Below are 5,340 nucleotides of genomic sequence, written 5' to 3' on the forward strand. Positions count from 1 at the left end.
CCATCTAAAGACTTCTTTATTAATTTGACATAATTCCTTTAAAATTTCTACCTTATTGGAAATAGTATCTAGACTTTCCTTACAGGATTTTTCATGTTAATATTAATTATTCTAATGCTTTTATTAGCATCTGTGAGACCCACTGCGGGAAAGTATAGACCACAAATGAAGCTTCCCAAACCAGTTTTTCTTACTTGTTTTAAGTTAAAGAAGTTCTTAGGTTAATAATCTGATATATTTCTTTCTTCCACCTTTAATTTGATTTTTTTGTTTGTTTTTATAGGTACCAATAAAACAACTGTTTATAATGAGAGTGCTAGATTGACCAATTTGTTAGTTTCTCCAACTTTAAAAGGATCCATCATTTGGCCATTCATAAAGTATATATATTTATAGTGATTCAAACCATTAAGATGCAAAGGCTTCCCCATAAGAGAGCAAGGGAGGATGTAACCTAAGTAAGATCTAGAGAGTTTACTCTCAAAAATAGTATGGCAGAGGTCAAGTTTTCAAAACACGTACATACACACATAGACATACATGGAACGTCTTAGGAAGAAGATCAGGTAGGACATTTACATCTCAAAGACACAGAAAGAGAAATGCAAGTTTCCCCCAGAAGGCCTTTGTTTAAAGTCAGAATTTTGAAAAAATATTTTTATCAAGCAAGCTTCTTTTTTAATAAATTTATTTATTTATTTTTGGCTGCATTGGGTCTTCATTGCTGCACGCCGGCTTTCTCTGGTTGTGGCGAGTGGGGGCTACTCCTCGTTGTGGTGTGTGGGCTTCTCATTTCGGTGGCTTCTCTTGTTGCAGAGCACAGGCTCTAGGCGCACGGACTTCAATAGTTGTGGCACGTGGGCTCAGTAGTTGTGGCTCACGGGCTCTAGAGCGCAGGCTCAGTAGTTGTGGTGCACGGGCTTAGTTGCTCCGCGGCATGTGGGATCTTCCCGGACCAGGGCTTGAATCCATGTCCCCTGCATTGGCAGGTGGATTCTTAACCACTGAGCCACTAGGGAAGCCCAAGCCAGCTTTTTAACCTTAATTTAACTGTGTATGCAATAAAAGAGCCTCCTCATTCTTAGGGTGAGATTTCCTTTAATTTCCAATTAAGTAAATACTAATTGTTATAGATCTGAAAACCCAGGCATGTAGGTCCAGATGGTTAACTCAAATTCCTTAGCAAATCCCAATGGATTCTGACTTAGATCAGGAAATTCCTTAGCCAAGGCTCTAAGTTCTGCTTGGGTCCAGGGTGTGTACGTAAGCAGAGAGGATGGTTCACTTCTCCCTGCAATAGGCTTCTCCTTAAAGGGAGCTATAATCACTTCTGATTTTTTATCCTCCTTTGCTGGGGAAGAGGGAACAGCAGGAGACAGAAGAGTTGGAAGAGAAAAAAAAATGGCATCTGGGTCAGGCAATTCTGATAGAAGAGGACATGTGGGAGGAGCAGAGGGACAGACAGAGTCAGAGACAGGGTGCTAGCGGCCTTTTTTAGTTCTGATATAGTTTCAAAAAGTTACTCTACCATTTTCTCTTTTAGAAGCTTCTAGGTACCAATCAATGGAAGCATTCATTCAGTCTGTTTGATCTTACGGCCGGCTTTTTTTTAACTGTGTGCGCAACTATAGCAATTTGGGACTATCAGAAGAACCCCAATTTGGCTATTTTAGGTTGAGATCTCCTGTAGCATAATTTCTGCAATTAACTAGGTACTTGCAAGTCTGAGCTCCATACAGTGTTGTACATGAATCCGGCTGGGGTCTTAGTTGGAGGTTGCTTTTCTGACACCCTCGTTTTTGTGTTTGAGAGATTCTAGTTCCCTTTTAAGTTGAATTTGTCAGGGATAAAATTTACTAGTGAAATTGTGTGGTGGCCAGCGTGCTGCTTGTGAGCTTAACTCCTCTAGGCGTAACCCTAGAGTAGTTTCAGCCCCCTTATGTGTCTCAGTTTTTCCCTTCAGTGGTCTAAGACTACCATGGGTGCTCAGATCGCTGAATGGCCAATTTTTATCTGTGACCCCTGGACAAGTAAGTGTTTTGATTAATGAGTGGGTTTCCCTATGGGACCGCTGCACGGTATGAGGCCTTTGCCTCCATCACTCCTGTAAATTTATCAGTCTCCTGAGAAAGCCATAACTGGCCGGGAGGAGTCTTGTCCCTTTTCTTTGGAGTAACACTCTCATGTAATATCTTCACTTTTATCCCGACAAATTCCATTAAGGCAGCTGAACTGAGGAAAAGCGTCAGATCAACCTCTTACCTAACCACTCAGCCAGGACCACTCAGTCTCCTACAACTGAGCAAACCCTGGTATCTTTCAGCCAGGCCCCCCCAGTATCTTTCACCTGGGTGGCTTTTTGCCTGGTATCTTTCAACCAAGCCCCGCCCCCCTCCCCCCACACAGTATCTTTCAACTGATCGGGAGCAGTCACCTTCTATACACCACCAAATAAAACTCAGGATCATCAACCAACACAGGAGATCCGAGAACCAGGAGAGACTTACCCAAATTCATCTGGACTCTCCAAGGAGGCAGACGAGTGCCAGGGGCCTCTGCTGGTACCAAGGCTCCAGTTCCTCGTAGAGTTCAGGTGAAGGAGAGAAGTCCACTCCGGATCCCTTCGTGGTCGCCGTGACTGTTGACAAAAAGAAAAAAAGCACCATGTGAGAGTTGCAAGTTGTTTTATTTGAGGCAAAATGAGGACTGTAGCCCAGGAGACAGCATTTCAGATAGCTCTGAGAAACTGCTACAAGGAGGTGACGGGGAGAGCCAGGTTATATAGAAGTTTTATAACAAAAAGCAGGTAGTCTGAATATCAAAAGATTATTGTTAATTAAAGAAAACCAGATATCTCAAGTTAAGGAATTTAGCAGTTTTCTGTGTATGGGGACATGCAAGAGTCTGGGCTCACTGAAATCATTCCTTTGATATGCACCTCAGCTAGCTGGGGCCAGTATCCCATGTTTTCACATCCTGAGTTTCCACAGGGCTGCAGTCTGATGGCTGCTAGATGGCAGGTGTTCTTTCTTGTTTAATTTATTTTTTTAAAGACCCAAGCTCCCCGATGGCTTCTGGGGGAAGGTTTTTCTTTGAATTTTATTTATTTGTTTATTTATTTATTTTTGGCCGCGTTGGGTCTTGCTGCTGTTTGCAGGGTTTCTCTAGTTGGGCCGAGTGGGGGCTACTCTTTGTTGCGTTGCACAGGTGGCTTCTCATTGCTGTGGCTTCTCTTGTTGCAGAGTACAGGCTTCAGGTGCGCAGGCTTCAGTAGTTGTGGTGCATGGGCTCAGCAGTTGTGGCTCACGGGCTCTAGAGTGCAGGCTTAGGTGTTGTGGCGCACAGGCTTAGTTGCTCCACAGCATGTGGGATCTTCCCGGACCACAGATCAAACCGTGTCCCCTGCACTGGCAGGTAGATTCTTAAACACTGCACCACCAGGGAAGTCCCGCATGTATTCTTTTCAGCCCTGAGCTTCCTCAGGGCTTACCGGCTCACATTGGAGGGCTGCAATCATTGACGACTGTGAATCCTTTCTTTAAATATTCCATTTATCACTGACCCGGGCCCCCTGTAGTGCAAGCATGGAATCCTAACCACTGGACCACCAGCAAATTCCCAACCTCTCTTTGATAATGATCTCCCAGACAAATATTAACTCAGCCGTGGATAGAATGTTAGGAATACTTCTTGCCTTCAAAGACCTGACAATGTATAATTACAAGTTCAAAAGAGATAAGTACCTGCAATTTAGGGTTCTGTAGAGACCAAGAGGGCCCTAAATGCTTCCATTCTGGGTGGCTCCCAGTTCATTACCCAATGAAGGGATGCTGAAATAGGTTTACAAAAATTATAGTACGTTCTAAATGTTTACATTAAACAAACTTTAAAAAAAAGTTCTATTTTATTTTTGGCTGCCTTGGGTCTTCATTGCTGCATGCAGGCATTCTCTAGTTGTGGTGAGCAGGGGCTACTCTTCGTTGTGGTGCGTGGGCTTCTCATTGTGCTGGCTTCTCTTGTTGCGGAGCATGGGCTCTAGGTGCGCGGGCTTCAGTAGTTGTGGCACACGGGCTCAGTAGTTGTGGCTCACGGGCTCTAGCGCACAGGCTCAGTAGGTGCGGCATGCAGGCCCTAGAGTGCTCGGGCTTCAGTAGTTGTGGCGCATGGGCTTAATTGCTCCACGGCATGTGGGATCCTCCTGGACCAGGGATCAAACCGTGTCTCCTGCATTGGCAGGTGGATTCTTAACCACTGTGCCACCAGGGAAGTCCTAAGCAAACTCTTTTATTTTTTTTATTTTTATTTTTTAACATCTTTATTGGGGTATAATTGCTTTACAATGGTGTGTTAGTTTCTGCTTTATAACAAAGTGAATCAGTTATACATATACATATGTTCCCATATCTCTTCCCTCTTGTGTCTCCCTCCCTCCGACCCTCCCTATCCCACCCCTCCAGGCGATCACACAGCACCTAGCTGATATCCCTGTGCCATGCGGCTGCTTCCCACTAGCTATCTACCTTACATTTGTTAGTGTATATATGTCCATGCCTCTCTCTTGCCCTGTCACAGCTCACCCTTCCAGCAAACTCTTTTAAAACACACATATATCACAATGCAATTATGCTAGTCACAAGATTATGGGAATTATAAAAATACTCACGCACAAGAGGCCACAGGCTGCGCGGCCAGGTAATGGGACAGAAGTTCATAGTTGTCTGATGGGTATCTTCTTTCACTCCTGCCTGGGAATATCAGCCACAGTAGAGAATGTTTGGTGCCTCCCCCTGAATGGCCGTTCTCTGTCACATCACACACCTGGTTTTCATCTCCACACTTACCTCCATCAGATATAGTCTTATTGGCAAAACAAACAAACAAACAAACAAAAACATGGGGACTTTCCTGGTGGTCCAGCGGTTAAGACTCTGTGCTCCCAATGCAGGGGACTCAGGTTCGATCCCTGGTCGGGGAACTAAGATCCCGCAAGTCCCCGGGATGGCCAAAAAAAAAAAAAAAGGTCTCATTTGTTTCCTGATTTGCTGAATGCCCCCTTTAGAATAAGAGTGCCACAAGACAGAGATCTCTGTCCACTTCACCCCTGACTGGCACATGGTAGGCACTCCATAAATTTTGGTTAAATGAATGGATATATGATATCCTCATTTATAAGAACTCATTTATGTTCACATAAATGAGGCTACCCCCCCAACACACACAGTTGGATTTAGTGATAAGAGAGACTAAATTCCCTAGGGCATGATATTTCCCGGGGCAGATTAGTAGATCAATGGTGTCCCTGGCCCCTGGCCCCCTATGAATTCAGGGAGGTGATATTTG

The 5,340-nt window shown here is 44.4% G+C and overlaps 1 long non-coding RNA gene across 1 annotated transcript; it reads right to left on the reverse strand.

Moving 5' to 3' along the window:
- Positions 1-754: 754 nt before the first annotated feature.
- LOC132427478 (uncharacterized) lies at positions 755-4,747 on the reverse strand. The gene is made up of 3 exons (XR_009519920.1): positions 4,664-4,747; positions 2,508-2,638; positions 755-977 (listed from the first exon to the last, which is right to left on the reverse strand). It is a non-coding gene; the product is annotated as an uncharacterized lncRNA (long non-coding RNA).
- Between the last annotated feature and the right edge of the window lie 593 nt (positions 4,748-5,340).

The sequence above is a fragment of the Delphinus delphis genome, chromosome 1, assembly GCF_949987515.2.
Source record: "Delphinus delphis chromosome 1, mDelDel1.2, whole genome shotgun sequence".
In the NCBI taxonomy this organism is placed as follows: domain Eukaryota; kingdom Metazoa; phylum Chordata; class Mammalia; order Artiodactyla; family Delphinidae; genus Delphinus; species Delphinus delphis.